Source organism: Procambarus clarkii, chromosome 59 (assembly GCF_040958095.1).
Source record: "Procambarus clarkii isolate CNS0578487 chromosome 59, FALCON_Pclarkii_2.0, whole genome shotgun sequence".
Classification (NCBI taxonomy): Eukaryota; Metazoa; Arthropoda; class Malacostraca; order Decapoda; family Cambaridae; genus Procambarus; species Procambarus clarkii.
This window is the reverse complement of record NC_091208.1, coordinates 5,518,488-5,531,782: the sequence shown is the minus strand read 5'-3', so window position 1 is coordinate 5,531,782 and position 13,295 is coordinate 5,518,488. Positions and strand designations below refer to the sequence as shown.

The 13,295-nt window shown below is 44.1% G+C and overlaps 1 protein-coding gene across 2 annotated transcripts in view; it reads right to left on the bottom strand.

Annotated features, from left to right (window-relative positions):
• The window catches only part of LOC123752340 (WD repeat-containing protein 87-like), a 112,153-nt gene that overhangs the window by 49,138 nt on the left and 49,720 nt on the right, over nucleotides 1-13,295 (bottom strand). For both annotated transcript variants that reach the window (XM_069306854.1, XM_069306855.1), the window contains one exon: nucleotides 102-290. The gene's annotated coding sequence lies outside the window, so the exon portion shown is untranslated. The remainder of the gene's footprint in view (nucleotides 1-101; nucleotides 291-13,295) is intronic.

The window sequence follows — 13,295 nt, the reverse complement described above, 5'->3', positions numbered from 1 at the left end:
GTAGGTGGCAGTAGTGTTGTAGGTGGCAGTAGTGTTGTAGGTGTAGTGGTGGTAGTAATGGTGGCAGTGATGACTGAAGTAAGAGAGAGAGAGAGACTCACCTCCAGAAGTAAGACCCGCGCATGGTCCTAGCAAGGGTAATGAGGTGGTCCAGCTGGTGGTCGGAGAGAGGGATGGCGCGAGGGACCACAAACTGCTCCACCTTCACTCTGTGATGACGGAGGTCACGGATCATGTCCTCGCAGCCGGCCGCTGTCATGGTGGCGCCGGGGTAGCTTATCGTCCCGTACCTGTTGGTCACCATACATCTGTAGTCAGTTGGTCCACACTCATCACACCTGGTCCACACTCATCACACCTGGTCCACACTCATCACACCTGGTCCATACTCATCACACCTGGTCCATACTCATCACAGCTGGTCCATACTCATCACAGCTGGTCCATACTCATCACACCTGGTCCACACTCATCACACCTGGTCCACACTCATCACACCTGGTCCATACTCATCACACCTGGTCCATACTCATCACAGCTGGTCCACACTCATCACACCTGGTCCATACTCATCACACCTGGTCCATACTCATCACACCTGGTCCATACTCATCACACCTGGTCCACACTCATCACACCTGGTCCACACTCATCACACCTGGTCCATACTCATCACACCTGGTCCATACTCATCACAGCTGGTCCACACTCATCACACCTGGTCCATACTCATCACACCTGGTCCACACTCATCACACCTGGTCCATACTCATCACACCTGGTCCATACTCATCACAGCTGGTCCATACTCATCACAGCTGGTCTACACTCATCACACCTGGTCCACACTCATCACATCTGGTCCATACTCATCACACGTGGTCCATACTCATCACAGCTGGTCCACACTCATCACACCTGGTCCATACTCATCACACCTGGTCCATACTCATCACAGCTGGTCCACACTCATCACATCTGGTCCATACTCATCACACCTGGTCCATACTCATCACACCTGGTCCATACTCATCACACCTGGTCCATACTCATCACAGCTGGTCCACACTCATCACACCTGGTCCACACTCATCACAGCTGGTCCACACTCATCACAGCTGGTCCACACTCATCACACCTGGTCCATACTCATCACAGCTGGTCCATACTCATCACAGCTGGTGCACAGTTATCAGAGTTGGTGAACACCCACTATAGCTGGTGAACACCCACCATAGCTGGTGAACACCCACCATAGCTGGTGAACACCCACAATAGCTGGTGAACACCCACTATAGCTGGTGAACACCCACCATAGCTGGTGAACACCCACAATAGCTGGTGAACACCCACCATAGCTGGTGAACACCCACCATAGCTGGTGAACACCCACCATAGCTGGTGAACACCCACCATAGCTGGTGAACACCCACAATAGCTGGTGAACACCCACCATAGCTGGTGAACACCCACAATAGCTGGTGAACACCCACCATAGCTGGTGAACACCCACCATAGCTGGTGAACACCCACAATAGCTGGTGAACACCCACAATAGCTGGTGAACACCCACCATAGCTGGTGAACACCCACAATAGCTGGTGAACACCCACTATAGCTGGTGAACACCCACCATAGTTGGTGAACACCCACCATAGCTGGTGAACACCCACAATAGCTGGTGAACACCCACCATAGCTGGTGAACACCCACCATAGCTGGTGAACACCCACTATAGCTGGTGAACACCCACCATAGCTGGTGAACACCCACCATAGCTGGTGAACACCCACAATAGCTGGTGAACACCCACCATAGCTGGTGAACACCCACTATAGCTGGTGAACACCCACTATAGCTGGTGAACACCCACCATAGCTGGTGAACACCCACAATAGCTGGTGAACACCCACTATAGCTGGTGAACACCCACCATAGCTGGTGAACACCCACAATAGCTGGTGAACACCCACTATAGCTGGAGAACACCCACAATAGCTGGACCAAACCCTTCAGAGCTGATTCACACCTGCTACAGCTGCATTACACCCGCAATAGCCTATTTTAGCTACAATAGTCTTTCACTGTAACGATGTTAACACATCTGTCGATCGCAGATCGTGTAGCTTCCTTCGTACTAAAGGAGTTTCTTTCCTCAGAATATGTGAGAGATACGTTGGACGGCGAAATGCAGTCCACATGGAGTGGCGAGCAAGGGCAGTCATTAACAAGGGAAGGGAAAGGAACTATCAACAAAGTACACCAAGCCATTGTTACTATATAACACTGGGAAGGTATCAAGATAAGGATTTTGGAATGTGGTGGGGAAATGAATGGTTCCCAACCACTTAAACGATCGGGAATTGAGCAGCGACCTGCATGAAGCGAGACTGTCGCTCTACGACGGGAGCCGGTCGGCCGAGCGGACAGCACGCTGGACTTGTGATCCTGTGGTCCTGGGTTCGATCCCAGGCGCCGGCGAGAAACAATGGGCAGAGTTTCTTTCACCCTATGCCCCTGTTACCTAGCAGTAAAATAGGTACCTGGGTGTTAGTCAGCTGTCACGGGCTGCTTCCTGGGGATGGAGGCCTGGTCGAGGACCGGGCCGCGGGGACACTAGAGCCCCGAAATCATCTCAAGATAACCTCAAGATAACCTACCCTCCACCCTAAGTGATTGGGTGCAGTCCTCAGGAACGCAAGGCTTGTTTCGGTCGGAACAAGAAAGGACCTGGTCGTTGAAGACAGTGAAGTGTTGATAGTAGCAAGTGAGCTACTGGTGCTGGAACGACGTATCCCGGGGTGGCTATGTTGTGTTCATAGATGGTGAACATTTACCAGGATCGAACGTAGGGTTGTATTCAGCACTAAATAATTCATATATTTCTAAAAAAAAATCATAGCCTCTTTGGTGGTTGGTTGATGAAAAAACATTATATGACAGCCTGCTCTACTTATTTTTAACTCTCTACAGGTCGATAAAGTTAGACAGCAAAAAAAATAAAAATATAAAAGACTAAACACAGCTCTTTGTTTGACCCATTCTAGAATAGAACACACTCCCTTTCACAACATCTTAGCTTACCTGATAAGAAATATATGAGCATCTAGTGATTGCAGGTCATACTTTTCTTTTCAGCAATTCTTTGAAAAGTGTGGTGTGGTATGCTTTGTCAAAGTCCTTGGAGAAATCAAGAAACTTTGTAAGAATTGAGTTGCTCTGTGAGTCGTAGTGCTGAATAGTTTCCAATACCAAAAAACTGCATCACAGAAAAATCTGTTTGCATGCAGCATGTAAGTCTGAAGTTTCTAATTCATCATATATATATATATATATATATATATATATATATATATATATATATATATATATATATATATATATATATATATATATGTCGTACCTAGTAGCCAGAATACACTTCTCAGCCTACTATGCATGGCCCGATTTGCCTAATAAGCCAAGTTTTCCTGAATTAATATATTTTCTCTAATTTTTTTCTTATGAAATGAAAAAGCTACCCATTTCATTATGTATGAGGTCAATTTTTTTTTATTGGAGTTAAAATTAACGTAGATATATGACCGAACCTAACCAACCCTACCTAACCTAACCTAACCTATCTTTATAGGTTAGGTTAGGTTAGGTAGCCGAAAAAGTTAGGTTAGGTTAGGTTAGGTAGGTTAGGTAGTCGAAAAACAATTAATTCATGAAAACTTGGCTTATTAGGCAAATCGGGCCTTGCATAGTAGGCTGAGAAGTGCGTTCTGGCTACTAGGTACGACATATATATATATATATATATATATATATATATATATATATATATATATATATATATATATATATATATATATATATATATATATATATATGTCGTACCTAGTAGCCAGAACGCACTTCTCAGCCTACTATGCAAGGCCCGATTTGCCTAATAAGCCAAGTTTTCATGAATTAATTGCTTTTCGACTACCTAACCTACCTAACCTAACCTAACCTAACTTTTTCGGCTACCTAACCTAACCTAACCTATAAAGATAGGTTAGGTTAGGTTAGGTAGGGTTGGTTAGGTTCAGTCATATATCTACGTTAATTTTAACTCCAATAAAAAAAAATTGACCTCTTACATAATGAAATGGGTAGCTTTATCATTTCATAAGAAAAAAATTAGAGAAAATATATTAATTCAGGAAAACTTGGCTTATTAGGCAAATCGGGCCTTGCATTGTAGGCTGAAAAGTGAGTTCTGGCTACTAGGTACGACATATATATATATATATATATATATATATATATATATATATATATATATATATATATATATATATATATATATATATATATATATATATATAGATATAGATATGAACAAAGACAATCCCTTGGCTTACGTAAAATTCAAAACAAGTCAACAAACAACACAACATGAATAATTAATGAATGTGAAATTTACTCTAATATAAAATGAAGTGCAAGACAATAATAATATTAATCAGGTGCTGAGAATACTGGCTAAAGCTGCCACCTCCCTTAGTACACGGCAGCCAGGGCTTAGTCTACCAGAGAGAGATGTCAACTTCTAAGAGCACAGAGATATTCTGAGGAGTACGGCATGAGCTGGCCCAGACGTCGACTCAGGTAGGGGGCGTGAGTGCAGGTGTTGTCAGCGATACACCAGCCAATCAGGAGCAGGCAGGCGGAGAATGGGTAGTTTGCTCGTTGACGGTGGGCGGGGAGCCGGCGTGTCGGGTGGTGCAAGGTACGCTTTGCTTCCTGGGCAAAACGTTTGGCGATACTAGTGAACGTATCTTCAATATAGTATCTTGTACTTGTAAAATGACGTGAATGATATAGGGAAGAGCAGGCTCAATCTCTCTTGAAAGAGATTATCATCACAATATATATATATATATATCGTCCCAACCCATCGAACGAACGAACGTCAACAACACGTACCTGTCGGCCCTGCCCTCCCTCCTCTTTTATCAACTGATCCTTGAGCTCTCAGCTACCAACAAATGATGTAGCATCACCCGAAGGCAGCTAAGTACACAGTGACCCAAATGTGATTGAAAAAACCAACAAGACCAACCCGTATTCTCTTATTTCGACCTCACTGGTGTTGCTCCCTGGAGCTAGAAAGCTGTACCCGACGTTCACTGCTGCCTATCAACGAGTCTTCCCTATTTGTTCCTGCCTACATTTATCCTGCTACCATGCAAAGTAAGACCAGTAAGACCCTTAAGAAAGATAGCACACCAAACAAGAATAACCCTACTAGCCAGGCTAGCAACATGATTAGTTCAGCTATCTCCCCCTCGGTGGCCGCCGTGGGGGGTACCGACTCTCCCCCCGTCAACAATAACAAACAATCTCAGCTGGGCGCAGCGCCATCTCCGACACGGGCCATGCAACTATTATGTAGCCATATGGACCTCCTTAAACGAGCAGCTACCCCTTGTTCTGACTTCAAGCGCCTTGCTGATAACCCTTGGCTCAAGTTATTAACTCAAGTACATGAAGATCAAATGACAGTAATCAAAGAGCAGTCGGCCTTAATAATGAACCTGCAAGGCTCATTATTATCTTTGCAGAATGAAGCTGGAGCCTTACTCAAGAACAATCAAGATCTATCTACCAAAGTTGTCCACCTCGAACAAGAATTAAACCTTCTCAAGAACACAGTTACTAACTTTAATCCAGATGAAACCACTAAAAAAACAGGAAGAAATATTGCAACAGTTTGAGAACCATCTGAACAACCTACAACAACAACACACTGTTACCCAAGACGAGACAGACCAACATAAACTACTTGAGTCTGTAATTATCTCTTCACGTGATTTTCCCCAAGAAACTGATGGAGAAGACTGTGCTGCCATCGTGATCAAGGTATTGCAGGATAAGTTAAGGTATTCAATCCAAAAAAATGACATCAAAGCAGCTTATAGAGTGGGTACCAAATCATCTGGTACAAATAACAGGAGAATACAAATAAAACTAGATAGTTGCTCCCGCAAGTCTGACCTTATCTCATCTGCAGTCGCTAGTAAATCCACTGTTTATGTGAATGAATGTTTGATCAGGTTCAGGCAAAATCTCTTTTTTAAACTGCGTGGCTTCTGCAAAAATTCCCCTACAATTAAACACTGTTTTGTGCGAGATGGTAAAATTATAGCTAGGAGGACTGACACTGGAAAAACCTATTCAATAACCACTGAAGCTCACCTTAATTCTTTCCTCAGTGACTGTAGGATAACTGCTGTATAGCCTGAATTCAAATTATAATCTCATTTAACTACCTTTGTGTACTTTAGCTCTGCCTTTCCTTTCAAAAGGTTTTAACTTTAGTTAAAAAAAAAAAAAAATATATTGTCATCTTTATTATTGTCTTTTTTCTTTTTACTCCCATGTTCCATAGTACACTGGCTTTGCCTGTGTCCTCTAGTATTAACTTCATTATCCAGTGTTCCTGAGTGTATCTCTATTTACACTACCTCAGTTTGTTTTAGTGTAACTTTAGTATTCAACTATAGTGTACTTATAATAGTATAGTAAGCAAGCTTTTCATTTTATAGATTTCATAATTGCTTTTTTACTTTTTTGGTCATCTATTGTTATTTATTATTCTAGTTCATTTTTTACATTCCTAGTTCCCATTAAGTTTTTATTACTTAAATTACCATTAAGTTTTTATTACTTAAATTACCATTAAGTTTTTATTACTTAAATTACCATTAAGTTTTTATTACTTAAATTACCATTAAGTTTTAATTACTTAAATTACCATTAAGTTTTTATTACTTAAATTACCATTAAGTTTTAATTGCTTAAATTACCATTAAGTTTATATTACTATAGAATTTTTATTCTACTTTTTTCTTTGTTTTCTATTTTGTAATTTGCCATTCTTGTCTTGTTTTCCTGCAAACAGCCTTTTTATGCAGACAAGTATAGACCCAGAACTAAACCTCTTATCCACTATCTATGACAATCATCACTTCAGTGATCAAAATTGCAGATATTGTACAGCACATGATGTAAACAATGTATTAATAATAATAATAATAATAATAATTTTTATTTAGGCAAAGGTACATACATAAAGAGATTTTACAAAGTTTGTTGGCTTTATAGATAAGAGCTAGTACATACAATGCCTAAAGCCACTATTACGCAAAGCGTTTCGGGCAGGAAAAAACACTACTGACTAAAGCTTAAAACTAATGGGTAAAAAGAAAAAAATGCTTTGAGTACAAATAAAAATAGAGGTAAAAGAGGGGGGAACATTGTTGAAAAACAGCACAAATACAATTACAAATTATTACAGAAAATTACATTAAAACAGCGTTGAATTGTAAAACAAACAAAAAAAAAAAAACATACATGGGTTGACAATAGAGAGGTAAGGTAGGTTACAGGGAATTTATTAGGTATAGCTTCGTTTTTAACTTAAACTGGTTGAGAGAGGTACTGTCTTTAACATGGTTGGGAAGGTCATTCCACATCCTGGGCCCCTTGATTTGTAGAGCATTTCTGGTTTGATTCAGTCGTACTCTAGGAATATCAAAACTGTATTTATTTCTGGTGTGGTGCTCATGGGTTCTGTTACAATCTTCTATGAAGCTTTTGAGATCAGGATTGGCATTACAATTTAGCGTTTTGTATATGTATAGTACACATGAGAGAATGTGCAGTGACTTAATGTCTAACATATTCAGGGATTTGAATAGGGGTACCGAGTGATGTCTGGGGCCAGAATTGGATATTGTCCTAATAGCAGCTTTGTGTTGAGTAATTAGAGGACGTAAGTGATTTTGGGTAGTAGAGCCCCAAGCACAAATACCATAGTTGAGATATGGATAGATAAGGGAGTAATAGAGAGTCACCAGGGCAGGGCGTGGTACATAATATCTGATCTTAGAAAGAATGCCCACAGTTTTTGAAACTTTTTTTGATATGTTTAGATCAAAGATTAGATTAGATTAGATTAACACTTAATCACAATATCTCTGTAATCAACTTGAACGTTAGATCCCTAGGTAAACACGTCGATGATGTTAGTGCCTTGATTGAAACTATTGACAACAAATTCTCTTTTATTATACTTACTGAAACGTGGTTGAAAGAGGATACTACTCAACTCTTTAACATGACTAACTACTCGGCAATTCACAACTTTCGTCAAATTCAGAGAGGTGGTGGTACTGCTCTTTACTACCACCAAGAACTAACATGCTTAAAAGTAATTAGAACTAGAGACTGCTGTGGGGAGTATATCTTTGCCAGCTTCAGAGTCAAGGGTGCCGAGCGTTCCTGTCTGTGGGTGCAGTCTATAGAATTCCTAACACTGATGTGTCCGAATTCAACTCAAACCTTAGAAATCTAATACTAGATAACAGACTGAACAAAAACCATCTAATTATCGCAGGGGACTTTAATATTGACCTCTGCGAGCCTGAACACCCTACTGCTGTTAGCTTCCTCAACTGTATGAATTCCTGCTTCCTCATACCGTTAATCACTAGACCTACTAGAATCACTGATAGTACTGCTACGACTCTAGATCACATCTGGACCAACATAACCTCTCCGCTTACTTCAGGTATAATCACCGATAGCACTACAGACCTTTACCCCACATTTCTCTTAACTAACATTAACAAACCACCTCTTGAGTCAAGGGAGTTAAGCTTTAGGCTGCTGCTGATAATGTCAACTGGGAGTCCGAGTTAGGTAACATAGGGGACATCAACCTAGCAGTGCAATCTTTTCTTCAAAAAACTCTTAGCCTTTATAACACGCACTGTCCTATGCTAACGAAACAAGTCACAACCAAAAGGCTTAACAATCCCTGGCTTACAAAGGGAATACTTAAATCCATTAATAAAAAACATGACCTTGAGAAGAAGTATAGGTTAGGAATTGTCTCCAAAGAATTCTCAAAGAATTACTCGTTATTGCTATCTAAGATAATTAGACGAGCCAAAACTAAATACTACGAAGATAAATTATCCCAAATAAAGAGCAACATTAAAAAAACTTGGAGCACAATTTCACAAGTAAGTAAGTAATTATCAAAAGAAGGCACCAAACCGGGAAGGCTATGTAGCACCATCAAATGCGCAAAATAATCAGAGGGCGCTAAATATCACCAAGGATGCCAATACGAGAACAAAAACGCATAAGGCGAATGATATCAAAAGTATCCGAGTCACCAAGAATTCTATTGAGGGACAGGTGACCGCGAGGGGCGGTCGGAAAGCAAGACACACGCTCGTCCTGGAAGTCAGGGCATTCAAGAAGGACATGCACGACCGTAAGAGGGACAATGCAACTAGGACAATAAGGAGCAGGGCGGCGCTCCATCAAGTGACCATGGGTTAAGCGAGTATGGCCAATACGCAATCTCGCCAGAGCTGTTTCCCACCGCCGGTTACGGTGGAAGGAGGACGGCCACGAGGAAACACAACATTTAAGAGTACGTAGCTTGTTACCAGTAACAGACAACCAAGAAGCCTGCCAACGGGTAAGGACTGAGGAATGGATAACCGGGTAAAAGTCGGAATACGGAATGCCTTTACGAGAGATGGGACAAGAGCGGACAGCTTCCTTGGCGGCAGCATCCGCATGCTCATTTAAAGACACACCAATATGGCTGGGAACCCAACAAAACTCAACCGACTTAAATTTACTGTGAACAAGAAACAGCCAATGCTGGATCTCGACAACTACTGGATGAACCGGATTAAAGGACCCGAGAGCCATGAGGGCACTACGAGAGTCAACAACAACTAAAAAGGAGGACTGACGACGAGAAATCAGGAGACGAAGAGCATAGAGAATAGCATAAAGTTCCGCAGTAAAGATACTAGTCTCCGGAGGTAAGCGACACATATAAGTGCGATCAGGAAAAACAACAGTTTTTCCAACACCGTCCGCCGACTTAGACCCATCGGTGAAGACAGAAACGGAGCGGGAGTGAGAAGAAAAGTGCTCAAGGAAAAGGCGTTTTAGAACCGTAGGAGGGGTAAAAGCTTTAGTGATACGGGTCAAGGAAGTACAAAACCGCGGAAGAGGGACTCTCCACGGGGGCAAAGAAGGAACAACTCGAGGAGAAACATTAGAAATACGAACGGAAAGAGAATCCTGGAGGCGAGATAACCGGACAGAAAGAGGGAGGTGGTGATGTGGAACAGGAACCGCAGGAGGGGTAAAAGTTAAAGCACGACAGAGGCGAGAGGAAGGATGTTGTAAGGACCGCGCAAGATAGCGAAGACAGTAGCGATCACGGCAGTCCTGGAGAGACAGGAAGCCAGTGTCAACATACAAGTTAAGGACGGGAGTCGAACGAAAGGCACCAGAACTGAGGCGCAACCCAGTATGGTGCAAAGCATCAAGACGGCGAAGAGTAGAAGAAGAAGCAGACGAGTAAGCAGGGCAACCATAATCGAGCTTAGACAGGACAAGAGAGGAATGTAAAGCAAGGAGAGTGCGCCTATCTGCTCCCCAAGAAGTATGGGACAAGACCCGAAGGAGGGTAAGGGCCTTAGAGCACTCAACACGGAGGTAAGAGATATGGGGAGACCAAGACAACCGAGTGTCAAGGAATAACCCCAAAAGCTTTGTGGAATCTTTGTATTCAAGGAGATGACCATAAAGTGACAAAGAGGGGCGAAGAACAACCCGTTTCCGCGTAAAAGTGATGGCACAAGTCTTAGAAGTAGAGAACTTGAAGCCATGATCGGTGGCCCAAGACGACACGGCATCAATTGCAAGTTGAAGCCGGCGCTGAAGGAGAGGCGAATCATCACCCTGACAGCAAAGGGTAAGATCATCGACATAGAGAGCGGAGAAGACACCAGAAGGAAGAGAAGAAAGAAGACCATTGAGGGCAACCAGAAAAAGAGTAGTGCTCAGAACACTACCCTGGGGCACACCTTCGTATTGCTGAAAAGAGGCAGAGAGCGCGGTACCAAGGCGCACCCGAAAGGAACGACGGGAGAGGAAGCTGCGGAGAAAGAGAGGGAGATGACCACGAAGGCCAAAATAATGAAGTTGAGATAGAATATGATATCTCCAAGTGGTGCCGTAAGCCTTTTCCAGGTCAAAAAGGACGGCAACAACGGAGGTCTTCGCAGCAAAAGCAGTACGAATATAGACCTCCAAGTTCACCAGGACATCTGTCGTGCTGCGGCACTTGCGGAAACCAAATTGAGAAGGGGAGAGGAGGTGACGGTGTTCCAGGAACCACATCAGACGAATGTGGTTCAGACCATACGTTCAAAGAGTTTGCAGACACAACTTGTGAGAGCAATAGGGCGAAAGTCCTTAGGGAAAGTACCCAGAGACCCCGGTTTGCGAACAGGGAGGACAACGGCATCGAGCCAGTCCTCAGGGACTGATGACGACTCCCAGATCCGATTATACAGACTCAGTAAATACTGAGACGTACACGGAGGGAGACGGCGAAGCATCTCATAATGAATACCATCGGAGCCCACCGCCGTAGAACCGCAGAGGGCCAGGGCAGAACGAAGTTCAGAGAGAGAGAAGGGATCATTATAGGGTAGGCAAAGACGAGTGCAGAAATCTAAAGGACGAGACTCAAGGACAGGTTTACGAAGAAGAAAAGATTGGGGAAGATGAAGACCAGAGCTAACAGAAGAAAAGTGGGAACCCAGTACGGAAGCGACCTGCAACGGGTCCGCCACAAGAGTATCATGGAGGTGAAGGACCGGTGAAACATCGGGAACGAATTTACCCGCTATCTTGCGGATACGCTTCCAGATCTGGGCCAGAGGAGTTTTGGACGTAATTGTTGAGACATAAGATGCCCAACATTCACGTTTAGCCGTACGGATGGCCCTACGGGCCACCGCACTCGCTTTCCGAAAGAAAAGAAAAGAATCGGTCATCTGCCTACGGCGGTGCCTCTTCCAGGCTGCACGCTGTACAGCGGACAGCCCGAGCACAGTCCGCATTCCACCAGGGAACGCACTTTCGTGGACCCCGAGAGGAAGAGCGAGGGATAGAGCGGAGGGCAGCATTGAAGACAGTGTCATGAAAAAGGAGGAGAGCGCGAGAGAGAGGCAGAAGGGAGAGGTCAGAGAGAGTAGCACTGAGGGAAAATAGGGTCCAGTCCGCCTTAGCAAACTGCCACCTAGGGAAAGAGAGGGAAGGGCGAAAAGAGAAAAAGGAAACAAGGATGGGGAAATGATCACTTCCATGGAGGTCATCAAGAACCTGCCACGTGAAATCTAAGTAAAGAGAAGAAGAGCAGAGAGAAAGATCAAGACAAGAAAGGGTGCGAGTCCGAGAGTCCAAATGAGTGGGCTCACTAGAATTCAGAAGAGACAGGGAAGAAGAGAGGAGAAACGGCTCAAGAAGGCGACCCCGGGTATTCGGGGTCGGTGACGGTGACGTCAGAACGTCACCCCAAAGAGAATGACGACAATTGAAGTCACCCAGCAGGAGCACAGGTTCCGGCAAGGAGTCTAGGAGGTGTTTCAAATCAGGAAGAGAAAGCGGGACACTCGGGGGGAGATAAATGGAACAAACAGTGTACCATTTCCCCACAAAGATACAAGCAGCAGAACAATGGAGAGGCGAAGGAAAAAGTAAAGGCACAAAGGGAACATCAGCACGAATCAAAAGAGCAGAAGAATTAGAAGCCCCAGCAACAGCTGGGGGGGGGGGGGGTGAGAGAAAGGAATAGCCACGAAAACGACCAGGACGAGCACCAAGCATCGGCTCCTGGAGACAGACACAAAGGGGCGAAAACCGCGAAATCAGAAGTTGGAGTTCGAGGAAATTGGCGTAATAACCTCGAACGTTCCATTGAAGAATGGACAACGACGAGAAGAGAAAGAACAAAAACAGAGAACAAGGAAGAAACAAAGGCGAAAGAGCAACAGAGCACGTTAAAGAATATCAGGGTCGGGAACAGGGTCAGCAAAGTCAGGGTTAGGGGGCATGGGTAAACTGAGCAAAGACGGAGGGAAGGAAACGGGAGAACAGATCAGAGGCGGGCGGGCAGGGTCCGGAGGAGGAGGAGGAGGAGGAGGAAGAGGAGGAGACAACGGAGAGGAGCAGGCAAGGACAGCAGCAGGAAGAGGAGGGGTAGAAAGAGGGGAGCGTACCTCAGCAAGGGCAGCAACTGAGAGGGAAGCGGGGGCTAAAGAAACCTCCATAGCAGGAACAGGGGGCACAACCACCGAAATGGGAGGGGAAGGAGCGAGAGAGGCAGAAGTAGGGGCCGAGGAAGAAAGCGAAACCTTCTTACCCGCCGGGGA